General features: G+C 40.0%; 1 protein-coding gene across 2 annotated transcripts in view; it reads right to left on the reverse strand.

The window, feature by feature from the left end:
• The window catches only part of LOC118819527 (cortexin-1-like), a 40,486-nt gene extending 13,812 nt beyond the window's left edge, over positions 1-26,674 (reverse strand). The window contains exons 1-2 of one of the 2 annotated variants that reach the window (XM_036587362.1): positions 26,575-26,674; positions 24,519-24,597 (exon numbers count right to left, since the gene is read on the reverse strand). The gene's annotated coding sequence lies outside the window, so the exon portion shown is untranslated. The remainder of the gene's footprint in view (positions 1-24,518; positions 24,598-26,574) is intronic. The other variant, XM_036587361.1, reaches the window with a different exon arrangement.
• Between the last annotated feature and the right edge of the window lie 705 nt (positions 26,675-27,379).

Raw genomic sequence — 27,379 nt, forward strand, 5'->3', positions numbered from 1 at the left:
TGCAAATGATGGAAACCATCACACATCACACAGCTTCAATCAGCCGCTACTCACACTACTAGTGCCAAACATACACTGTTAGTGTTTTTCATTCTGAATGCAGCTGCCTAACTAGTCTTTGCCTTCAAAGGACACCTCTCTTGTTGGGCAGCATTTTAACTGAAAAGGAACCTTATTAGGCATCACTTTTCACCATTTTTGTTTGTTTACTAGCTGTTTTTCTTCTTTCGCGCTCTGTTTTCATTGGCTGTTGCAGGAATCCGTTCAGATTGAGTCGTTGACCAGTTTACACTAGATTTACACTCAGAGTCGGGCTGAAAAACTGAAACAATTATAAACACTGACCGCTCTGAAACTAAAATCGGGGTAAAAGTTGTGTAGTGTAACCCCGGCTACACACACACACACACACCAAACTCTGAAAAGCCAAACGCTGGGTTGGTATGCCATCTCCACAGGCCATTTTATTTCATGCATGTGCATATAAACACATTCGCGTGTGTGCGTGATCATCTTTTCCGAGCTGCAGTTTGTAAACACAGTTGCCGTTCTTCAGACTAGAGAGAGACGCGCTGCCCACCTGGCACAGCCTTATTTGTTAAACAGTACTGTAATTTGCTGACATCAAACTAGAGGAGAGTTTACCTGATTGCTGTTCAATTCACTCTCATTCAATTTTTTTCCTTGATAGTTTTGCTTCAATCATCAAAGTTGTAACTAATAAGCAGCTGTGGCACGAGGGGCAGGTGGGGCCTGTAATTTGCGGGGTCCTACACAACCCAATGGAAAAAATGTCTTTCTTAAAACCGTCTCAGAGTAAAACCGACTTTCTAGTAATCAGATTTCTCAGTGCATGTAAACTCTTACTCTTTCGGATTTCTCAGTCAGCGCATACGTGAGAACAGGTGGCGGTACCAGTAGCGTCGCCACGAGATGCAGCAAAACACATTGGTAGAAACCAAACATGACATGAAGGATTTAAATATTCTTCATCTTCTAGATGATTTATGTTCATATTTTCAGGTAAAGTGACTCAATGTTTTAAAAAAAAGTAAAACCACATTACATTTGTCACGTCTTTTTCTGTGAGTTTATTGGCTGGTTGCAAAGCAGAAATCTGATTACTGTCTGACTCATGTAGTCCTGGAGTTTCCCCATTATCTGATTACTCAAGTGCATGTAAACATGTTGATCGGATTACTGACAAAATCTGATTTTCTGCCGTTATCGGATTATTGAGTGCACGTAAACACACTGATTTCTGAAACGCCTCTTAGGAGAAAAGAGGAAATTAACGTAAGCATTTCACTGTGAGAAGTTCTGGTGATGAATGAGAAAAGCCCGAGTTCTTCTTCTACACTGGACTCTCTCAGCAGTCTGTCAGTGCAGAAGGAGAACTTACGCTTTTCTCCTTCATCACCAGAACTTCTCACAGTGAAATGCTGATGATCCTGAGGAGAAAGACTTCAGAAATCAGTGGTGCTTTGCTAATATTGAGCTCTGCCTTATTTCTCTGAGACACTATTTCTCTTAAGACATTTCTTCCACTGGGAAATGTTAAAGCCTCCAATCCAAAATCACCAGACTGACTCCACAGGGCTGTGACTTCCCTCTCTGGGCTTCTGACGGATCCACTGACACGTCAACGTAACACTCATCTCGTCTAAGTTTCCATTACCATAACTGCTAATGTGGCCGGATGCCTCATCTTCTGTCCATCAAATCTTCTTTCAACATCCGTCAGCAGATCAGTTCACGGGTGAACATAGCGCCGATGCTTCTCCGGTTCCATTAATAAAACCAGGATCTCCTGCTCGTATAGCCAAACTCCTGATAGTAATCTGACACCTAATATGTGCTCCGGGGCTCGGAACGCCAAACAAATCATCACAGAGTAATCAGCCTCCCCCCAACGCAGGTCCAGAGAGACTCGGCCTGGACTGCAGCTCTGGAACACTGTGTGGAAATGAGACTGATACAGTGGAGGCTTTTTTTGGGGAGCCAATCAAGCGTTCCTGTTCAGGCCTTCTGTGAAGAACTTCCTGCTGATATCTGATATTGCCTGATTGTTTTTTTTTTGTTTTTTTTTTAACAATTCTTATTAAGTACAACAATGTACAGGGAGATTCACTCGAAAGAGGCCCTGAATTTTCTGTAATAACTCTCACTAGGACGAAGCGATCTGAACGAAACAACATGCAATGTGCTCCTCAGTATATGGAGCTTCGAACAAGCCAGGATGCCCTTGCGTCGGAGCGATGAGGTAGGCGCCGGACAGCCGATGCAACTTCCAGATGCATACCCCAGTAAATGAGTGAAAGGGAGTGAAATATGGTGTTTCTGCTGTACCCTCAAAGAGTGTTATTCAGAAGATGGTATGGAAACTGGAAACGCCGGGATCATTGATCCCTTCTCATCGCAGAGGCCGTCCGAAAATGTTACTGATTACACATACGTCAAGGTATGTAGCGTATTTTTTGGTTCAGATTGCTTCATCCTAACAGGAGTTACAACAGCATATTCAGGGCCTCTTTCAAGTGAATCTCCCTGGATAAAATGTATACAATGCTCCAGTCAGCTGAAAGGGGCACATAAAAACAAACTTGTGGGGGAAGTCTTTAGAGGTTCGTTTGGGTTCTTTGACCTCCTGGGTGAGTCGTCGATGTACTCTTGGTTAAATTTTTGTAGGCCGGCCACTCCTGGGAAGGTTCTCCACTGTTCTAAGGCTTCTCCATTGTGGATAATGACTCTTACTGTGGTTCTCTGGAGTCCCAGAGCCTCAGCAATGGCTTCGTGACCCTTTCCAAAGTGGCATATTTCAGTGACTTTATTTCGCATTTGTATTTGAATCTTTTTGGAACGTGGCATCATGTGCTGCTTTTTGAGACGTTCTAGCTTGCTTCACATTCCCAAACAGGTTCTATTTAAGTGATGTTTAGATTCAACAGGCCTGGCAGTATACAGGCCTGAGTGTGGATAGTGAAATTGAACCCAACAGTTCATTTAATGTGGTTGATTTAGTAGCTAAGGGGGCAATTACTTTTTCACATAGGGACAGTTAGGGCTGTGCAGCATTTTTCCTTCAATAGAAGAAATCATCATTAAAAAACAGCATTTTGTGTTTACTTGGGTTATCACTGAGTGTGTTTACATGCGCTCAATAATCCCATCATAATCAGATTTCTGAAGTTATCTGATTATTCAAATGGCCATGTAAACAGCACACTCTGATTTCTTAGATCAGAGTAATGTCTAGAAATCTGATTATGAAATCTGATAAAGAGGCTGGATTTTAGCTCAGTAATCAGATTTCTCAGTGCTGTAGACTCTTACTCTGATTTCTTTCGGATTTCTCAGTCGGTGCATGCGTAAAAACAGACAGCGGAACCGGAAATAAACAAGCACCGTCACCGCGAGACGCAGCAAAACACCTTTGGAGCGACATTGAAACCAAATACATGCGTAACGGAATGAAGGATTTAAATATTCTTCATCTTCTAGATGATGTATGTTCATATTTTCAGATAAAGTGATACAATGTTTTAAAAAAAAGCCGCAGCATGAAGTTTGAGTTTACATTATGTTTACGTCGCGTCGTCTTCTGTGAGTTTATTGGCTGTTTGCAAAGCAGAAATCGGATTAGTGTCTGACTCATGTAGACCTTTCACATTATCTGATTACTCAAGTGCATGTAAACGCGTTGGTCGGATTACTGACAAAATCTGATTTTCTGCAGTTATCGGATTATCCCATAAGTCCATGTAAACACACTCAGTGTCTAATATTAAAAGTAGTCTGATGATCTGAAACATTCAAGTGTGACAAATATGCAAAAGTAGAAGAAATTGGGAAGGGGCAAACACTTTTTCATGGCATTCCATCCATCCATCCATCCATCCATCTATCTATCCATTTATCCCCTCAGATATGCATAAGGTGAGGGGGTTCTTGCAAATCTTAAATTCCTGATTCTTACTCAGCATCCCATAATGCTTCAGTCCAGCTCCACAACACTGAAAGAAGCATCCAGAATCTGTACAGACCAGCTGCTGGACTCATCTGGACATCAGAATGGTCAGAAAGCAAAGAGAGGTCCTTTACAGCAGGGCTGTGCCAAACTGAAGGCAGCTGCCCTGCTGCCCTACTCATCACTGAGTGTCCTGATATCTCTCTCTCTCCCTCTCTTTCATACTCGTCCTTTAGTCCTTTTAGTCTTTTTCTTTCTTTCAGTCTCTTCTTCCATTTCACTTTTAGTTGTTTATTTTTTCTCCCCATTTCATTCTCTCCCTTCCTTCAGCATCTCTCATCTTTCCTTTTCTTTGTCTTTTATCGATTATTTTTTTCATTTTTCACCCTTGTTTCTCTTTCATTCTCTTCTTTCATTTCTCTCATTCTCTCTCTGTGTTTCTTTTTCCTCACTTCATTCTTTTTCCCTTACATCATTTCACTTTCATCGTCTATATGCAATTTTTTCTCTCTCATTCATTTTCATTTTCTCTTCTTTCTCTCAATTTTTCATTTTTATTGTATTGTTTATATATATTTTTCTGTTTCTTTCTGTCTCTTTCCCTCTCTCCCTCATTCATTTTCTTTCACTCTCATATTTATATTTCTTTTAATTATTTATTTACTCTCTCGTTCTCTCGTTTATTCTGTACATTCCTTGTAATTTTGTCTTTCTCTTGATTTCTTTCTCTGTTTTCTTTCTTTTTTCATTAACACACCCCTGTCTTGTCCACTGTAAGCTGCTGGCCTCACGTCCCTGGAGGCAGAGTGACTGACCAAATCTGACCATTAGGACCCCCGCAGGGCCGCTGAGCACTGCTGAAGCTATTACTCAGCAGCTCCAGTGCGATGGTAACGGGAGAGACGCCTGTATTTGTCATTATTTGCAACTTGTCTCAGATCCCTCTCCAAAATGAATTAGAGGCCGTGATCAAATGACAAATGCCCCTCACAAGGCAGACCCCCCCACCCTCGGCCCCCCGCCAATGGCAGCAGTCAGCTAATTCTCATGGCCTGCAGTTGAATGTAGAGTCAGCTTAACTCTCTCCAACTCACCGCTTATAAAGATGAAGTGTGTTTGGGAGGAAAGAGCAGAGAGGAAGCAGTTATAAACCTCTCGCAGCGTCTGATCAGAACAAATGCTGCTGTGGGAAGCGCCTGTGGGAAGCACACATGGCGGCCAACAGGAGATATTTATGCCATCCATCATGGTGGTTACTGATTTTTTTAAAGGGCCCATATCGTGGAAAACCAAACTAAACTCACTTTTTTGAGCTAAAAGGGTTTAATGTACAACCCCATTCCCCCAAAAAAAAAAAAATGCAATGATGTGCAAATCATTTATACCATATATTTCACTGAAAATAGTACAAAGACAACATATCAAATGTTGAAACTGAGAAATTTGATTGTTTTTTTTTTAAATATTAGCCCATTTTGAATTTGATGGCAACAACACATTCCAAAAAAGTTGGGACGGGGGCAACAAAAGGCTGGTAAAGTTGTGTAATGCTACAAAAACACCTGGTGGTTAATTGGCAACAGGTCAATAACATGACTGGGTAAAAAATGCGCATCACAGAGATGCTGAGTCTTTCAGAAGTAAAGATGAGGAGGGGTTCACCACTCTGTGAAAGACTGCATGAGCAAATAGTGCAACAATTCAAGAATAAAGTTTCTCAACGTAAAACAGCAAAGAACTTTTGCTTTTCATCATCTACAGCACATAATAACATTATAACATTCAGAGAATCTGGAGAAATCTCTGTATGCAAGGGTAACGGCCAAAAAGCAGTATTTGCTGGCCGTGATCTTTGGGCCCTCAGGCGGCACTGCATTAAAAACAGACATGATTCTGTAGTGGAAATCACTGCATGGGCTCAGAAACACTTCTGAAAACCACTGTCTGTGAATACAGTGCATTGCTGCATCCACAAATGCAAGTTTAAATTCTAAAATGCAAAGAAGAAATCATATGTAAACAGGATCCAGAAATGCTGCCACCTTCTCTGGGCCCAAGCTCATTTAAAATGGACTGAGGTGAAGTGGAAAAGTGTCCTGTGGTCAGACGAATCAACATTTGAAATTGTTTTTGGAAATCATGGACACTGTGTTCTCCGGAATAAAGACCACTCGGCTTGTTATCAGTGCACAGTTCAAAAGCCAGTATTCATGATGTTATAGGGGTGCATTAGTGCACATGGCATGGGTGACATATACATCTGTGGAGGCACCATTAACGCTGAACGATATATACATGTTTTGGCAACATATGCTGCCATCCAGATGACGTCTTTTTCAGGGAAGGCCTTGATTATTTCAGCAAGAATGTGTCAAACCACATTCTACATGTATTACAGCAGCATTGCTCTGTAGTAAAAGAGGGTACTAAACTGACCTGCCTGCAGTTCAGACCTGTCACTACTGAAAAAAAAAAGAGAGAGAAATGAAAAATATGTCAATGGAGACCCCAAACTGTTGAGCAGCTGAAATCCTATAATCAAACCAGAATGGGAAAACATTTCACTTTCAAAATTACAGCAGTGTCTCCTCAGCTCCCAAACACATACAGAGTGTTGTTAAAAGAAGAGGTGATGAAACACAGTGGTAAATATTCCCCCGTCCCAACTTGTTGTTGGCATCAAATTCAAAATGGGCATATATTTTTCAAAAAACAATCAAATTTCTTAGTTTCAACATTTGTTATCTTTGTAGTGTTTTATTTTATTTATTTACATTCTACTACATGGGGTTGTAGTTTGTAACAAGGTATTCATTTTCAATGAGAGCTGGTGATTTCCAGTGACAGAAGGCTGCGCGAACGTTGGCAACATGAAGTGGGCGGAGACAGCGACGCTACAAAGTTGAGCGGAGTTTAACTTTATGCAAATAAGGAGCGAAGCAATGTCCAGCCACCTTGTCGCATCACCGGTGTGAATGCAGGCCAATCAGCCTGTTTAACTGTAAGGGATAAACAAAGGCCAGAAAATGGTCACAGTCAATTAAGCATGACTGGTTTTGGTATATAAACTCAAACAAATGTCATAAGCAGAGAAAATAAAATACAACAAAAATGCAGGATGTGGACCTTTAATTCTGCTGCCATAATAAAGTCCTGTTTGTGTGTATGAGAGAGTAAAAGATACAAAGACAAAGTGCGGGAGAATGAGAGAGAGAGAAATAAAGAAAAAGCAAGAGAGAGGAAGAGCGAGAGAGGAGAGGGAAAGATTTAAACAAGGAAAGAGAGAGATAGAAAGACAGCGAGAGGGAGAGAAGGATAGAGACAAAGAGAGAGAAAGCGAGAGAGAAGGAGAAAAAAGGTTAAGAGAGACAGAGAAATGGACAGGGAGAGTAAGAGAGAGAGGGAGAGAGAGAGAGAGAAAATGCAAGAGACAGAAAGTGTGGGAGAGAGACAGAGAGAAGAAAGAGCAGACAGACAGAGGGTTAGAAAAAGAGTGAGAGACAGAAAGTTACAGAGAGAGAGAAAAACAGGAAGGAGAGAGAAAGAGATAAAAAAGAGAAAAAGGGAAGAAGGGAGAAAAAGAGAGAGGGAGAGAAAAGAACACAAAGAGAGACAAAAAGGAAAGTGAAAAAATGACAGAGAGAGAGAGACAGGAAAGAAAGAGAAAGAGATCAAAAATGAGAAAAAAGAAAGAAAGAAAGAAAGAAAGGGGAGAAAAAGAGGGATAGAAAAAAGGATAGAGAGAGAGAGTGAGCGAGAGATTGAGAGTGATGATCTGTTAGAACAGTGAGACACAGAGAGAGAGAGAGAGAGAGAGTGAGTGAGAGAGAGTGATGATCCGTTAGAACAGTGAGACAGAGAGCGAGAGAGAGAGAGAGCGAGAGAGAGAGAGTGATGATCCGTTAGAACAGTGAGACAGAGAGCGAGAGAGAGAGAGAGAGAGACAGTGAGAGACAGTGAGAGAGAGAGTGATGATTCTTTAGAACAGTGAGACAGAGAGCGAGAGAGAGAGAGAGCGAGAGAGAGAGTGATGATCCGTTAGAACAGTGAGACAGAGAGCGAGAGAGAGAGAGAGAGAGAGACAGCGAGAGAGAGAGAGTGATGATCCGTTAGAACAGTGAGACAGAGAGCGAGCATCTGTATATTCCTCTCTCACTGCTCATCCTCTCGCATATATAATTCTCCCCTCCCGAGTGAAGAATCGCTCTCAGAGGATTTGGACGGAGGGAACAGAGAGAGATGGCGGCCGTTAAGGATTATGAATTGTCTGCTGGCTCTGTGAGGCAGACAGATCACTGTATATCTCTCTGATAGAGGCCAGAATAGAGTGAATGATCCGTCTCAGACAGGAACACAAAGACCCCCTAAAAAAACCCTGTAAAACTCTCCGTCCAGCCTCAGAAGAAATGCAGCGCTGCATATATAAATGATCAGCATCAGGAAAACTTCACAGTAATCACTTTAAAAACCTTTTCATTCTAAAGAGAGGCAGAAATAATAAGGACAGAAATCGCGCGGCGGGATTCTTGGACGCGGCCCAGCTGGCTGTGCTCGAAAATGGTCGAGTAATTTTCTCCTGAGAGTTTGGGCCACCAATATCTGTCGTAACGAGGGAACTGAGCCGCCCTCCAGAAAAGACCCCGCACTGCTGGCGGGCACTCTGGGCTTTTAAGCACTCCATGCTCTGTCAAACACAACTGCCTGCCCTTCTATTAGAGGGTAACAGGGCATTTCAATAAGAACAGCTCCACTGCCAAGGACAGATGGGGGAAAACAAAAGCTCTCTGTTCTTAACGCAATCTGGAACAAAAGGCACAAAATGTCACAGCACACTCAGACCTCATATATATACACACACACACACACACACACACACACACACACACACACACCGCTCTTAGAACAAAACTTTGCATCTCCATTTTTGTCATTTTTCATTTTTTGACATAGATTAAAAATGCCTGTTGCCCTTTAAACTGTGAAAAAAAGTAAGGTATGTTTTTTCCTTCTCCTGAGAAGTTATCATTTTGGAAATACAAGGTTTTGTTCCATCAACAACAAATATATATATATATATATACACACACACTTCAACTGTCCATTTTATCAGCTCCACTTACTATATAGGTGCACTTTGTAGTTCTACAGTTACAGACTGTAGCCCACCTGTTTCTCTGCCACCTTTTACCCTGTTCTTCAGTGGTCAGGACTCCCATGGACCCTCACAGAGCAGGTGCTATTTGGGTGGTGGATCATTCTCAGCACTGCAGTAACACTGATGTGGTGGTGGTGTGTTAGTGTGTGTTGTGCTGGTCTGAGTGGATCAGACACAGCAGTGCTGCTGGAGTTTTTAAACAGTGTCCACTCACTGTCCACTCTATTAGACACTCCTACCTTGTCAGTCCACCTTGTAGATGTAAAGTCAAAGACGATAGCTCATCTGCTGCTCTGCTGCTGCACAGTTTTTGTTGGTCATCCTCTAGTCCTTCATCAGTGGTCACAAGACGCTGCCCACAGGACGCTGGATATTTGGTTGGTGGACTATTCTCAGTCCAGCGGTGAAACTGAGGTGTTTAAAAACTATACATATACATATATATATATATATATATATATATATATATATATATATATATATATATATATATATATATATTAATTTTTTTTTATCACCGGCGACTGAAAAAAAGTGATGATGGAGGGCTGCAAAACATGGTTTGTTTGACTTGACGCAGGCTGGCATAATTTAATATCTCGCAACGATTCAGAAACTGATTACTGCCAAAAAATAAAAGCTTTAAAAAGCGGAAAAACTACCGCTTGCTGCCGTGGGGCTGTTTACATTGCTGCGACAACACCGACGTCTCTGAAACACCGACACAGATCTGATCAGGCAGAAGTCAGAGACCAACCTTCATTTATTTAATTTCCTGTCAAATTCAACACTCAACTCAGCGCTACGAGTCTGAAAGGATGTGTAGCTGTTGAAAAGCCCTCACTGAGAAAAGGAAACAAAAAAAAAGACAAATCAGAGAACAAAAGTCTCCAAACTGGCTACAAAAAGTGCTTTATTTGTGAATGGCATTTTTTTTTTCAGTTCATCAAATGTAAAGTAACTGTGCATTATAATTTGCAGCTGCTGTGCAGAAAGTTAAGGACTTTTTAGTTTTGTTAAGGTCTTAAAATTTGGAGCTGACTTATTATGTGTAGTTTGTAATATAAAAGTGAGATTGCATAATTTTTAAGTGAGCTATTTAATGTAAGATACTAAATATGAAAATATTTCAGAGAAAAAAAACAGGCAAGTCTGTAGGAGTGCCAGTCAGTTGGCTCTGTAAGTCAGTTTTTTCTAAAAATGTGATGGCGGCGTGTTGCAAACACAACAGGTTTGCCTGACTTAATGCAGGCTGGCAGACCTCCGTAATTTATCTTGCACCGACTCAAAGTCTGATTATTGTCAGAAAGTCTGATTACTGCCAGTGTGTGCAAACGCACGCATCTAAAACACAAAGATAAATTAATACATCAACCAAATCAGCAGGTACACACCACCTGCTAGCTGCTGATCTTCAAATGCTATTCGCTAAAAAACAGATATTCAAAGAGCAAGAATGGTTAAATTGCCCAGCAGTGGCATCATGCCCACTAGCTTTGACCTGGCATCTGTAAAACAGTTTTATTCTGTCTGCTACTAACTGACATGGATATATTATGAAATTGTATAATGAATATTTGAATATTCTTTAAATAAAAAAGTTGCTAATTAAGACAACTAACTAAGTAGCTAAAGGTACAGTACCATAAAAAAGCATTGGTCCCCACCCGATTTATTTTTATTTGTCACACTTGTTTCAGATCTTCAAAACAAAATTTAATGCAAGACAAAAACAAGCTGAACACAGTTTTTAAAATGATCGTCTCGTATTATGGAGGGAAAAAAGTTATCCAATTCCAATAAGCTGTGGGACTCCAGCGAACCACAGTGACCGTTATCATCTCCAAATGGAGAAAACCTGAAACAGTCTTTCAGTCTGTCTTGGCTGGCCAACCAAAATCCTTCCCTCAGTCACCACAGATAGAAAGAGACTGGGCAAAAGACACTCTGATGACCCCCAAGCCTTTTGGAACAACTTTCTGTGGACTAAGGAGTCAAAAGTGGAACTTACTGGGGGAACCATTATTATTAACATTCCACAATTAGATTATCATACCAACAGTGAAACATGGTGGTGGTAGTGTGATGGTGTGGGGATGCTTTGTCGCTTCAAGGCCTGGACAACTTGTCATAACTGACAGAACCGTGAATTCTCCTCTCTATCAGGCAATCCTACAGGAGAATGTCCAGTCATTAGTTTGTAATCCAAAGCGCAAGCACAGTTTGGTTATGCAGCAGGACAATTATCCAAAGCACAAGAGCAAGTCCACCTCTGAATGGCTCAAAAGAAACAGGGTTTTGGAGTGGTCTACTCAAAGTCCTGACCTGAGTTCTGAAAGAAGAGTGGGCCAAAATTCCTCCACAGCAATGTGAAAGGCTGACCTCTAGTTATAAGCGTTCAGTTGCTGTTGTTGCTGCTAAAAGAACCAGAATCAGGTACTAAAATTAGAGAGGCAAAACTTTGTTCCTTCAATAAATGAAATGATCAACCAAAAACATGAAAGAAATAGCAGAAATCTGGAGGAAAACTGTTCAAATACTTTTTTTCACAGCACTGAAAAATCACTAGTCAGGTTCATTTGATCAGTAGTCAGGCTTTTTCCCAATAAAAATGAGCTAAAATAACCTCCTCCAGGTTTTTCTGCGCTGCTCTTCCTGGCTCAGTGTAAACGGGACCCACCTGCAACTAATCTGAGGAGAACAAGACAGCGCTCCGTCAAAACTCACCTCATCCGCACATCTTTAATTCACAACTCAAATCACAGCATGAAATATTAAACCGGAGGGGCCGGTGCTGAAGACAGTGAGTGACTGAATGTGTCCGACAGCGTCTGCCCTCAGTGGGGTCTCCCCTTCAAATGGACCCTCACCTGCATCAGCGAGCACAAACGTAGGACCAACAGAGACGCGACGGTGATGACACGCTAACGGAGAGGATACACTAAAGGGATCAAATCGCACTCTTTCCGAATCAGTGCACACGCCGACGTCCATCAGAAGGATCCCATCAAGGTTCCGGCAGATATGAGGAAGTCAGCACTTCCAAAGTCTAAATTCAGATGACAGCACTTTCTCCACACTACAGTGACCCACTATGGGGACAGCGCAGAGACCCAGTCAGAAACATCCTGACCTGGACGGGTCACCTCCTTCCGGACCTCTGACTGCTTAGGGCAGCCTGTCAAACTCAGCAAATGTCAAAAGTCAAATGAGTGACAATAGTGAGGGAGAGCTGAAAAGTTAAAGACTCAAAAACTTTTAGGTTCTACACTTCAATTTCTCCCTCATAACTGCACCACTTACACATGAGCTTCATAGCAGTTAATGCATACATTAACATGTAATAGTTACTAAATTATAAAGTTCATCCCCTTGAATCCTATTATTCAGTTATTAACCTTCAATAATCACTATGAATCATTCAGAAAAAAACACCCACTGCAGCTAGATGAGCTTACCTGGCGTTCTTGAACTGAAATAACTAGACAAGATTGCTGTCCTGTGTGTAGTTTTACAGTCTGACGGTAATAATTGTGGAGTGATTTTAATCCAGTATGAATCTGCAGTGTGTGTAGTTTTACAGTCTGACGGTAATAATTGTGGAGTGATTTTAATCCAGTATGAATCTGCAGTGTGTGTAGTTTTACAGTCTGATGACATCACTTGACTTCCTTTCACCTGTTTTCTGAGGATCTATGAAGAAAAGCTCATGGTGAGTCCACTGTGTCTTTCAGTTATCAGAGATTTTCTCATTTAGCTCATGATTTCATATGAAGCTTTTAGCTGAAGTCACCGGTGTGACCGACTTTATTCTGAGGTAATTGTGAAAAAGTAGAATACAAATGGATTAAATTTAATATTTTAGTGGATATTCCATGACTGACAACATGTGGTCTGATGCTCTGTAGCAGTTATTTTGTAAAATGCATTGTTCATTAAAAATGTCTCTGGTGTTACCTTTCTTATGTGTAACACTAATGGGGATTGGTAACACCAGTGACTCCTATGGATAGATGAAAAAAGTGGACGTTTCTGTAGAATGACCCATCTGCTTGATTTGCCAAGCAGCCATCGCACTTACAAAGACGGGGAACATAGAGAAACATTTTCGAACTATACACAGAAACTCCGATGACGAATTCCCAGCTAAAAGTAAACTCAGGAAGAAAAAGGTGGCCCACACTACACAAACTGGCTGACACCATTCAGTGCAAATCATCAGAATAAGATTAGTGTGATTTGCCCTGTAATGCTGACTATCAATGTAGACCACAGAAGTGGATTAAAAAGTTTAAAAGGATGAAGCAAACCTTTTTTTGTACATCACAATGACCTGTCCACTGGAAAAAGTAGATCTCAAGCCACAAAAGTATGGGCACCCCAGAGTTAGACAACCCTCACTGGGAAAACTACTTCAATTCCAACAGTATATTAATCTGTGGGTTAGGCAGTAATGAGAGCAAGGAATGGACATGTGGGCCCACAGACAAGCCCGTAGAGGTTAAGGGGTTAAACTGTTCCCTGCTGAAAAAGGTTTTTTTGCTTTCTAATGGGAATTGACCTAATGATGGCCCAAGAAACCACTAGTTTCCTGTAGAACACCTTTAGATCCCTTTAGGAAACCATTAAATGCATTTAGAATCAGCCAATGGTCACCTGTTAAACCATTAGGGTCATTTACATTGTAATATATACCAATCAAAAAGGCCAAAACACATTACAAAACCTTCAGGAACCAACAGAAACATGTTTTTTTAAGTAGGCTTGTTATAAAAAACAGAACTCGGTGTTGAACTTTTAACCGTGTCCTATCTCACATTCGGCCGCACCGGCGGATTCCAGCAGCAGGATGAAAGTAGGTTATTAAATCTTTACACAAGAACAGGAAAAATGCTGATGCAGAGTGAGAGGACTAATCAAAAGGGCAGGTGTGCATACAAAGCTTCAGCTTTTACCAGCAGGAACTGAGCTTAAGCCTGGATTTAATAGAAAAAAAAAAAGTGAAAAATCCTTCCAAACACAGAGGCTGAAGGGCAGATGTGAAGGTACAACGATGGTAAGAATGCCATCCAGGTACTGAAATCCTAACGGCCTTGTGGAATAACATTTGAGAAAAAGCACACTAAACAAGTTTAGGGGAGAGAAGGGGGAGAATGCCGACGCCCTTTTGCTGTCAGCAGAATTCCAGTCCAAAAAAGCCGTTTGCCAATCTCCACAAAGACAAGTTAACAGCCGTCGGGCCGGGGGCAGAGCTAGCATTAGCGTTAGCGGCGCGCTACACTCCAAGATGAAGCGGAAAGATAATAAAAACCCAGCCGCGGTGTCAATTATCAAATGGCTCCAGATTATGGGCATGATGAATATTTCAGGAGAGATCTTTGGGAGGAAATCGAATCCCCTCATTCACTCCCACTCTCCTGATTCAGGAAGAGCCATCATGATTACTCCACCTCCGCTCAAATCAGCCGTTTCTGTTTACCTCGCAAACCTCTGACACCCATCTTCTGCCCCTGCAGACAGACACAGGAGGAGTGGGAAACCAGGGCATCTTAGATATCAAGCCCTAAAGGCCCACGCTATAAAAGCTCAATCTCATATCCACAGAACTTACACAGTTTCTGTTATGTTAATATTTTAAAAGGCCCTTTACATTGTCTGAACATTTCATGGTCAATGGGCTACTAGAGATGGTCTGAACTTACTTTAACGGGGATTTAAAAAAAAAAGTGGTTAAGATGTTAACAAAGTCATTCAGTGTGGTTTGATGTGAAATGCTCCATTCTAGACCAAGTCCAGATTGTGATAGGATAGTGGTGGTCATAGGTCCGAAGCCTTCAATGGCTCTAAAAGCTCCTTCACAAATGTTATTACATGAAATGGTTACAAATACAAGGTCTGATGCCTGAGACATTGTTTTATAATACTTTAGAGAAAAGGTTCGGCCTATAATTGGCCTATATTACTTTGGGGGTGAGGTACCAGCAGATTGTTGTAAGGAAATATATTCCCTAAAGAAAACTATTACCACTATTTTATCACAATCACCATTTCATATAAAACTCGTGTAGGTTCGCTGGTGGTTTTGGAGAGTAAATAAAATGTCTATATTTGTGCTGTAGTCATGGCAACTCCTGGTTCCTATCACCACCACTGTAAAGAAATCTGAGTGTCTACAATCAACCATCTCACAACAAACCACTCTGAATGACTCTGTTTACAGTTCAAACACTAAAAATTCCGGATTTTTGGAAAATTAGTGGAATTCCCCAACTAAAGTTAAAGCTACACTATGTACATTTTGGAGATTTGGAGACCTCTCTGGCGGAAATGTGTAATTGCATGCCACACGTGGGAAAACACTTTAGTACGTGGGTTGCGATTCGGCCCCCTGCCCTGAGCGGATAAATCTGATGACTGGAAGATAATTCAAAGAGAACTCAGTCAAAATTCTTTGAAGGACACATTTCCCGAAGATTTGAGTGAATTATCTACTATCATTATCATATCTTCATCAGTATAATGTTGGTTTTGCATTTGAGACCTAAACATCGAGCTGGACCTTCTTTGTGAGCCTGTGCACGTGATGTTAATACGTGAAGACGTACAACGTAGCCTGAAAAACTCCTCCCCCGATACTGCTGATCGTTTCAGGCTTTATAGGGCGAAGCTCCATATCTTAGTCTGTTTTTTCTTCCTAACTCGATACGATAAAAACGCACATACTGCAGTTTTAAGATCGTTTTTTCCCGTCTCCATTGTGGAGATACAAGATGTTATGACAACAACATTATTGGCTTCATTAGTTCATGAAAAATGTTTCAAGAGTTACTGAATTGGTTGCTGAAAATTAAGTAGTTTAAGAGGTTTAAACACATGGAATAGCCAGAATGGTCTTGCATGGTGTTGATTGTTTTCTATATGGTTCAGATTTTAACTGTAACAGTATTGCTTGAGATGTTTTATGTAGTCGAATTGAAAAGACTCTGAATATGACAAGGTAATATAATAGTCTATTACAAACCACCTGAAATATTCACAGTCTATTCTTTCTACTTGCACTGCAAGTTTGGGGACACTTTTACTTTCATCAAATGAGAAAAAATCCCTACAAAGCTTTTGTTAGCAAAAAGCACATCCTTTGTATTTATCTCGAACACTCAGCTTTCTGTTCTTCAGAGTGTCTTCTCTAAATGGTGATTTGACAGTTTTCTTTTCCAAACTGTCATTAAAAGCACATACCGAATATTTTTTGGCCCAAAGGTGGAAACATCTGAGTGCTGATGAGTGCTGACGTCACAACAAGAGGAAAGATGTGTGGCCTTTGGCTTCATTAAAGAATTAATATTCCATAATACAGAAGCTGAGAGGTGAACAAAGTCATTCAGAGTGGTTTGGTGAGAAATGGTTCATTGCAGAGAAGCTAACAGACAGAGTTCTTTACAATGGTGGTGATAGGAACCAGACATCACAATGACTACAACACAAATATACACATTTTATTTACTATCCAAAACCACCTGTGAACCTACACGAGTCTTCTAAGGTTTATATGGAATGTTGATGATGGTGAAATAGTGATAAATCTGAAAAATGAAGCTTTCTTTGGAGACTATTTTGCCTTACAACACCCTCCGTGTACCTCTACACCATGAATTATTCTTAAAAGCTGAGGTTTAAGACCTGAAACTTTCCATAACGCGTTTTCATGTTACAACTTTGTGTGAAGGAGCTTTTTGAGGCATATCTTTAGACATACAGGGCTGGATTCACAAAAGCTTTAAGAAAACTTGCAAAGCTTCTTTAGACAAACACTAAGAAGTTCATAAGAATGTTCTTGAATGCAATTCTCAAAAAAACTTAAGAGGTTCTCATATATTCCCTTAAGGTAATCTTGATTATTTTCTTAAGATTTTTTTTAAGAAAATCTTCATTGTTTTCTTATGTTGGCTACGTTGCATTTTACCACATACCATAAATGAAGGCAGATACATTTTGAATTTGTATTAACTGTTATTTCCGTTATTTAGTTTAATCTGCTCAGAAGAGCAAAATAAAGGAAAAACATCAAACGAGGTGCTGAAAAAAATTCAGTAAACAAGAACAAGAGGTGACGGTGGAAGAAACAGCCAACAGGAAAAAATCCTCCTTAGAAAATACAATAATTGTGAGGTGACGGTGGAAGTTTGATTAATTTAGATGCTGACCTCGTCAACTCTCACAGCCGAGAGACGAGCGTAAGGCTGTCGCAAGGTTAAGAAAACATATGAACATAATATTTTTGAGAAGACCACTTGTTCTTAAATTTAAATTATTCATAAGAAAATAGCTAAGAAAAGAAAATGAGGTCATTCTTAAGAAGTTATTTGAAGAACAACAATTTCTCCTAACTTTTTTCTTAAGAATGAAGTTAAGAAAAAACACAATTTAACAAGATCTTCTTTCCTAAGACACTTTTGTGAATCTGGCCCCTGGTTCCTATCACCACCACTGTGAAGAACTCAAAGTTTCTCTGAAATGGAACATTTCAAATCAATCCACCCTGAACAACATTTCCAAACCGTTTAATTACACAAATGTTGAAAAATCACTGGAATTCTCCTTTGTGCCAAAATATGGCAATGTTGCCCCAATATACCACTTTCATATGGTTAGTTTTTGCCAACTGACATAGAAAACCTGCACATGAATATTTACAAAAGCAGATGAAAAGCCTACACTGCAAAAAATCGTATCTTGTCAAGTAAAACTTGAATATAGTCATAATGTATTTAAATCTTAAATATAGTCAATAAATCTTATATTTCTCCTGTTGAGATTGTCGTAAGCTTAATTGAAGATTATTTACCTTATTACTAGACATTTTGTACTTGTTTTAGATCATTTTATTTAGTAAAATTCTCACTATACTGGCAGATAGTTTTGCTTGCTGTAAGAAATGAGCTTGAAACCAGCAAAATTATCTGCCAGCATAGTGAGAAAATTTTACTTGATAAAATTACTTACAACAAGTAAAAACTGTCCAGAAATACTATCTTATAATCTATAAGTGCATATAATAAGGGCATAACCATCTCAAAATGGGAAATATTAGATATATTGACTAGATTTAAGATGATTTCACTCGGCAAGATACCAGTTTTTGCAGTGTAAACAGGCAGGACATTTACATTTTCTCTGTTCTTCAGGCTCCTGTGCTGCTGATAGATTCTCAGGGTTAATAAATCCAGCTCCAGCAGGAGAAACACCCAGTCCAGGTGTGAGTGATCCTGTTTCAGCCTGGACACTAAAGCACTCAGTCAGTAGGCCTCTGAATCAGTGCACAGTGTCAGCTGGGCCATTTGCTCTCAATAACATGCTGTCATCATTAATTCATGACCGGTGCTAACTATGACAAGTAACTGGAGTTTTTCTTTGTCCAATTAGATGTAGTACTAGCAATCCTGAGGCACTGAGGCCTCTACAAATAACATGAGCAGTGATACGAGCACAGAAAACGACACTGGATCCAGGGACGGAGCGATACGACGATACTGTATCGTTATCGTGATACATTACATCACTGTACACTTTAATGATGATATGATGGGTAAAGTCAGTAAAACATGAATATCCAATCATTGAACATCCCTATGCAAAATAAAGATACAGACCAATTACAGACAGCCTGTAAAAACGACCAGAACACAGAAGCTGTGTTCCAAAGCCTAGGCCAGGGGTCGGCAACATGCGGCTCTTTTACTGCCCTGTTGCGGCTCCACAGCAGAATTAGATTAGTAGGTAAAAATAAAATAATCCTCCTTTACAGTAAAATAAAGCTCTGCTGATCGTTCAACACAGTTTAACAATAAATGGTCTTAAACTCTGGAGTTAATGTAGAACTGCTAATTCACCCTTTAACCCTGAAGGTTGGCGTGAAAACTGCTGGTCACCATAGCAACACAGACAACAATCTCGCCTAGCTAGTAACTAACGAAAAGGCAAAGAGAAAGATTTAAGAAGAACATCGATGATTCGGAGATGAATGAACTTGTTTACATTAATAATCACTCCAGTTGGTTTCCTGATACGTTTAATCTGCAACAAATAACTGAAACACTAAAAAGTCACGAGGCTGAAGTCGCTTCTCATTCGCCAGCTTCTCATTTCCGTTCCATCTTAAATCGTGCAGCCGTTACATTCTGGCGTCTCAGGCACCATTTAAGGAGGAACAGGAAAATTCGAACAAGAAGCTGGCGAATGAGAAGCGACTTCAGTCTTGTGGAAAGTCGAACACTGAGAGACATTTTACAAGAAACTATTCTACTTTTGGAAATTTCCTGTTGGAGATGCGAGAAAATGGTTATAGCTGAGCTAAAGATGAAAGCAGAGCAAAGTAAGTCTCCATTTTCATTTGTATTTTTAGCCTTTACTAGTACTTTAGCACATACTGAGACATATTTACAGCCATGATGGTAAAAAAAAATAATGTTGTGGCTCGCAAGGTGGTTTGATTTTTGTTGAAAGGACAAAATGGCTCTTGTTAACATTTGGGTTGCGACCCCTGGACTACGCTGCATTTGTATGTATATAGTTTATCGTACTGCATCAGAACATCTCCTCCATTACCGTGAAGAAGTGAAAAAGCAACAAACACAATGCAACAGGCTCCATTTTCTCTCACGCTGCAATTGCAAGAGGCGGGACCTTTCTGGTGACGTCACCACGCAGCCTCGTTTAGGACTGTTCCATTTGTGTGACCGATAGGCTACTAAGGAGGAGTCTTCATAGGACAGTCCTACAGAGGACCCGCCCTACCCCGGCTGCAGCCTAGGCTTTCGAACGCAGCTAGTAACTGTATAAACTGCATATTATACAACAGTTACTTCCAACAGCACAACCTGATTCTGATTGGTTAAGAAGTGATATTTGTGATAACAGCACAGTTTTTCATAAGCAACGACTCACTTTATCCTGCAGCTGACCGTTACTGAGTTTCTACTTTAGCACATATAAAAACAGAAAACTCGTATGTTCTATACTTCTATCTATCTTTACTAAGTTAAGGTTTGACCTGCAGCCCACTTGGTCAGATTCTGAAGAAGACTGTGATCGCAGGCCTATATCAAATTCCAAACCTGTCACTGATCCTAAGTGAGCTTTTCAGTCAGCAGCTGTAAACAACTACACAAACTGAAATTAACCAGAAACAAACAGAAACAAAATCCCTATTCAGCTTCATCTGGCAAACACTGAAAAAGCAAAGCTGAACCTGATATTGCGACAGTTTTATGGCTCTATCTATAACACAAAAGGCACTACTGATAACATTAAAGCACATTTGATTTAATGCCTGAGGTTTCTTTGCTTATTTTGCAGAACCGTTAGAACTATTAAAGCAATAGAACCCTCACGGCTGTGATGATCTGCTGTGCTTGCCTTCAGCTTTGTGCCTGCGACCGAATCACAACATTACTTGCAATAACACTCTCCCTCTCGTGTTCTGCAAGCAGCCGATTGGGCGTCCATCCGCTATGACATCATCTTATTTCATTAATTCATTTTTTTCCCTTCTAAAATAGTTTTGAAAAATCTCTCCAAACTTGACACAAATGTACTCACATTTAAACACCCAGAACTTTTTCTTGACATAAACGTGCAAAAAGTCAGTCAGGTGTAAATGAAGTCAAAAGAAACACCAGCAATGTTTACAGTCGTAAAAGTGCAGAGGTTTGAACACCCCTGGTCAAACAACGTTTTGTTGATTTTCTAAGCAATAATAAGTTTACACATCCTCTCCAGTGAACACACTTAAAAATGGCATTTATACCCCTTAAATTTTAGTGCTCATGTATTTATTTGAGTTATCTGACTTTAACACATTGGAAAAAAATAAAGCATGCAATATAAAATGTGCCATAACTTTTGCACAGGCCACACTTCATGTGTTATATATTTTCCAGTATGTTAAATTCAGCAAATTTCTAAATAAATAAATTCAGGATGTGTTAACTTATTATGCATTTACCAGGGGCGCCCAAACTTTTGCATATGACTGTACAAGCAAATATGCTTCTCAGCTTGTGCAGTTCAGTTCACTCACGGGTTCACAGATATTTGCTCGTGTATCAGCACATCGTTCAGCCTCCCACTGCCGCAGGGACCTGCTGATTTGGAGTGAATTACTAATGCACAATGAGCAGAACACTGTCTGAGTTTACACGCAAAGATTTTTGCCGATCTGATTGAATTCATTCCGATTATAGATTAAGACTGAGGTGTTTATTCTCACTCTACTCAACAATCTGATGAAAAATCTCTGTTTACATGCTCACTCCAAGTAATCCGATCCAAAATTCCATGCATGTGTAGAGAACTACAGTGTGGATGTTACCATGACAACCAGCATCACGTGAGTCCAGTCAGAGTGAGATGAGCAGCAGTGAGCAGCGCTTGTGTTTTTAATCACTTTAAAATGATGTCAGACTCAGGAAAACGTCCTTCACATGTCCTTATTAAAGAAGGCCGAGAGGAAGACGTCGTGTTCTGAGACACATAAGCTGGACGTCCGTCCCACCGCCGTCTTTTAAAGATCAGAGCGTAAACTTCGTCTCCTCTGCAGACCAGTTTCTGCTCCGCCATGTTGAACGGTATAAACTTTCACTATGACGCGACGAACATGATCAGAACGGACTTAAACTTTCCGATAGGGAATGTAATCAGATACAGGCGTTTACACGGTTATTATTCTTCTATTTAACAAATTATTTACAGGATTACCCACCTCGATCAGTCAGATAGAAATTGTATTCCAAATGGCCTCAACTGGACTAGTCGATTCCGATTGAGGTGTTTACATGGACGTATTCTATTCCCATTGAGCTATTAGTCGGATCATTAACAGATTATCAGGCTGCACGTAAACATGGCTAATGTTTCTGAACGGGGTACAGTGCATTACTTCATTAGCAAAAACACTGCAGCGGAGTGAGAAATATTAGAATCACTGTTCTCAACTGAGCAGTTATTTATTTATTTAAATAATCACCTTTAATTCTGCGTCTAACCTGGAATAATTGGCTCAGCACTGTAAATACCAGCTGCGCTTCAGATGACATTTTGTTTGTCATATTAAGACCTTTCTGTAAGCAACAGTGTTAAAGGAACTAAAGGGGAGTGCTGCTGGAGTTTTAAACACCTCAGTGTCACTGCTGGACTGAGAATAGTCCACCAACCAAAATATCCAGCCAACAGCGTCCTGTGGGCAGCGTCCTGTGAGCACTGATGAAGGACTAGAGGATGACCAACACAAACTGTGCAGCAGCAGATGAGCTATCGTCTCTGACTTTGGAGTGTCTAATAGAGTGGACAGTGAGTGGACACAGTGTTTAAAAACTCCAGCAGCACTGCTGTGTCTGATCCACTCTGACCAGCGCAACACACACTAACACACCACCACCACGTCAGCGTTACTGCAGTGCTGAGAATGATCCACCACCCAAATAGTACCTGCTCTGTGAGGGTCCATGGGGGTCCTGACCACTGAAGAACAGGGTAAAAGGGGGCTGACAAAGTATGCAGAGAAACAGATGGACTACAGTCTGTAACTGTAGAACTACAAAGTGCACCTATATAGTAAGTGGAGCTGATAAAATGGACAATGAGTGTAGAAACAAGGTCATAATGTTATGCCTGATCGGTGTATAAGCTTTTAAAGTTTCTGGATAATTCAACTGTTAAGATGTAAACAAAGTCATTCAGAGTGGTTTGATACTGAGGTAGGCGATATGGCAAGAATGTAATATCTTGATACAAGACGTTTTCCTAATACACGATATGAAACAATGTTTATTTTTATAACATCTGATAAGTTGGAACAGACACAGTAGTGCCACATTTAACTATTGTGTGGTGTTGATGTGTTTGTTACTCAGTGGTTTTACAATACAGCCATAACAATTTATGTAAAAACACCAGATGTTTAAAATATCACAAGTGTCCAGCGTAGGGTTCTCCTTTAGCAGCTGTAGCCAGTCAGCAGCCTGTCCATGTTGTCCACCCTCACACACACACACACACACACACACACATATATACAAACACACACAGACACACACACACACACACTAACAGTAAGCCATGTAGGAGTTGAACAGAGTGAAGGACACAGCGCCTCCACACTTTTACTCCCCGCGGGTTCACCCAACACCACGTGTGTAATATAAATGTGTGGGGGGTGAACAGAGTGAAGACACTGAAAATGGGTTATTTTATATGTTCTTCACAGAAAATGAGCAAAGACCAAGAATCTGAGGCTGAAATAATAATAAATCACTTAATTTTTTCTTTTGGTAAACACTGAAAATGGGCCCCACAGACCCAACACTATGAATCCAATGGTTTACATCCAACACTTCACACACAGTGCTGCATCTAATCCAATTAAACAGGACTAAATATGCTCGATTTTAAAATCAAATAAGCAGATGGGCAGCGTTTCTTAAGTTGTGACGATATTCACGATACGCTCAGAAAAGCCCATTGTGACACGTCTTGACATAATTTATCACAACAATGATAAATATTGTCATATTGCCCAGCTCTAGTATGATGTGAAATGCTTGAATTGTTCACAGTGGCGGTGATGGGAACCAGACGTCTGAAGAGTTTAATGCCTCTAAAAGCTCCTTCACAGAAAGTGATTACATGCAATGGTTAGGAACTCACTGCCGGATGGAAAAAACGTATTTTATGAAACTCATTCATGGTGTAGAGGTACAGGCAGGGCGTTGTGAGGCAAAACAGTCCCTAAAGAAACATATTCAGATTTATCACCATTTTATCATCAACATCCCATATAAAACTCAGACTCGTGTAAGTTCACTGGTGGTTTTGGATAGTAAATAAAATGTCTATATTTGTGTTGTAGTCATGGCAACCCCTGGTTCCTATCACCACCACTGTAAGGAGACCTGAACCATTTCAGACCAAACCACTCTGAATCTCTCTGTTTACATCTCATGATTGAATAAGGCAAAAATTTTGAATGTCCCTTTAAAAACAATAAATATGAACTTTGCACACAGTCTGTCTTATTATTATTATTATTATTATTATTAAAATATAAAATCATGTATTTTTTTTTTATTTTATTTTATTATTCCAACTGTTTTATTTGATGTTAATTCTTTTACTGTTCTATTCTAGTAAATTATATGATTTTTCTAAAATTGTAATTTTTTTATTGCTTACTATCTTTTTGAAGTTCTTTTACTTAATTTTTTTCATTATATATTTTACAGATATTTCATGCCTGTTTTTGATTTTAGCTGTTTTGTATACATATATACATATACATATACATATATACAATTACAGGACAAATCTGGGATACAATGCAGTCTGAGCAATAATACATACTAAGCTGTTTGTAGGAAGTCAAAGCTGAAGCTTTTTCTCAGTTTGATCCAGAGAAACAGCTGTGTAGGTCCATCAGCAGCTAAGACGACAAAGAAAAGACCAGATAACCCCAAATTGCAGCATTTAAGCTTAATAATTCACTGTTTTTCACAGCACTGTGTCTGCTCACATAACACAATGAAACCAGCCCTGCTAACTTAATAACTCCTGCAGTCAGACTCCTCTGAAGGTGAATGTGTTTACCTCACTTCAGTGCAGCATCATACAGTAACAGCAATAACAGCAGCATCAAAGACATCACCAACATACAAGAGAGACAGACGCTAAAAACATGCATATTAAAGGGAAATTCCACTAATTTCTCAAAATTTCTGCATCCAATTCAATCACTGTGAGCAAAGTCATTCAGAGTGGTATGAAATAAAGTAGTTAACTGTAGAGAAGCTGACTGACTCAGATTTTTTACAGTGGTGCTAAAAGGAAGCTGGGGTCATGCAAATATAGCCATTTCTTATACTATCCAAAAACACCAGCAAACCTCAATACATTTTTAATATGTACTTTTTATATACAATGTTGATGGTAACTGGTACATTTTCTTTGGGGACTATTTTGCCTCACAACACCCTGCATGACTAGTAGATTATAAAATACATTTTAGGCCAAAACTTCTCAAAACTATCGTAATACAATGTCTCAGACGTCAGGCATCGAACTCATAACCATTTTGTGTAGTATCTTTCTGTGAGGGAGCTTTTAGAGGTGGACGTCTGGTTCCTATCACCACCACTGTGAACAGTTCTGACTCTGTAAGTTTCTCTAGAACAGAGCATTTCACATCAAACCACTCTGAATGACTCTGATTACTTCTTAACCACTGAATTATACAGGAATTTTGAAAATTTATTGGAATTCCCCTTTAAAAGCAGCAAATATGAACTTGCAGAGTGTGTCATGGTAAAAATTGACCAATTTTAAGAACAATTAGGCTGATCAACAATAGATACACTTAGAAATAAAGGTTCTGTTCAGGTACATTTCTCATTCATCAACGTACAAACAATGTAAATGTTCCCTCAAAGGTTCAACAGTGGTTTTAAGGTCTGACTGTGAACCTTAAATAAGTTTTTCCAGGTGAAAAGTTCGTATTTGTACCTTTTCATAACCGAATGTTTTAAAACAGAACAGTAAAATAAAAGCCTGGAGACGAGACGGGGTGTGTGGAGTCAGTACAGCTTAGAAAATATCATTTCAGTGGATTATAGTACAGTTATGTTCCCTGACTAAAGGTACTGCGAGGTACCTTTGAGGGTACCACCGCAGTGACAAGAGGGGAACTGCCCCAGTGACAGTTTACTACCTTTACTTCTGAGAGTGTAAGAAAATGCTATGAGAGGTTTAAAACTGTCCCAGAAAGAAACAGCATTGTAAATCCAACAGTATCTTACGGATTTCATTTAGCAGAAATTCTGAAAAATGGGTGGAATTCCCCTTTAAACACATACATGCACTACGTAGGCAGGTCCGAACTTCTAACAGACTGAAAAAAAAACGATGGATTCAGTTTACTTGATTCAAATGTGTATCATTTCCACATGCATACAATATATTACACAAACACAGTTACTGTCTATCACTTTGTTTACTTTTGGCGCGTGGAAACGATCAATTAAATTCAATGCATCACTTTTTTCAGTGCATAACGCGACTGCTATTCCCTTCCAAAGGTCTGAGGGAGTCCGGCTACTTCTGACTGTTTGGCAGACATGACACAGCACTCTGGAGGGCTGACAGTAAAGTCGAGAGTGAGCTGCGAGCTCGTGAACGCACTTTTTTGCTGAGTTGCGCGAGGAGAGCCGAATCTTTTACGTCACGCGTCCAGCCTGGTAGACTATCACTGGCTTTTCTGTTTGTTTTATCACCGCGGCGCGTGCAGTTACTGCAGTTTCCAGCGTGCAGGCGTAAAAACCAGAACTCGAGGCTGAAAATCACGCGCAAACGGTCTCAGCCTCTGAGGGTGAAAGACGGAGAAATCTTGCGAAAAAACAAATCTTACCGCCAATAAGTGAGAATGAAGGAGCTGCTCAACACCAGAGATGTGAAAGTTCACTCAGACCAGCTGAGCTGCTGCGGCTGTTCCTCCAGTAAAGCGCAGCTACAGACAGACAGCAGCGCTGCTGAGCTTCTCTTAAAGAACCTCCACCCTCCACCCCCACTGCAGCTCAGCCAATCACAGCCCGAGCCTCAGTTTTCGGTTTAATTTGCATATCCGTTTCACATGTCAGTATATTTGGTGCAAAATTGTTATAGCAAACAATACAAAGCTAATAGCAGTAATAATGCAATATATAGCAACTAAATAATAATAATAATAATAATAATAATATGTTACATAACAATTGCCTAATAAGTAATAAATATAATATATAAAAATTAATAAATGACATTATTTCAAAAATAAGTTCACCACCCAAATAGTACCTGCTCTGTGAGGGTCCATGGGGGTCCTGACCACTAAAGAACAGGGTAAAAGGGGGCTAACAAAGTATCAGAGAAACAGATGGACTACAGTCTGTAACTGTAGAACTACAAAGTGCACCTATATAGTAAGTGGAGCTGATAAAATGGACAATGAGCGTAGAAACAAGGAGGTGGTCATAATGCTATGCCCGATTGGTGTATTATGTAATTTTCCTAAAATCTGATTGGCTGAGCTGCGTTTGAAGCCTCCATACGGGCACACCTATGAACCCCTCATAGAAATTGAACTCTGTATTACTGACCCAAATCACAAAAAATCCTTGAGCTGTTGATGGAATAATCATTGACAGTAATGCTGCACGCATGAACCACCAAATGTA

The sequence above is a fragment of the Colossoma macropomum genome, unplaced genomic scaffold (genome assembly GCF_904425465.1).
Source record: "Colossoma macropomum unplaced genomic scaffold, Colossoma_macropomum, whole genome shotgun sequence".
Lineage (NCBI taxonomy): Eukaryota > Metazoa > Chordata > Actinopteri > Characiformes > Serrasalmidae > Colossoma > Colossoma macropomum.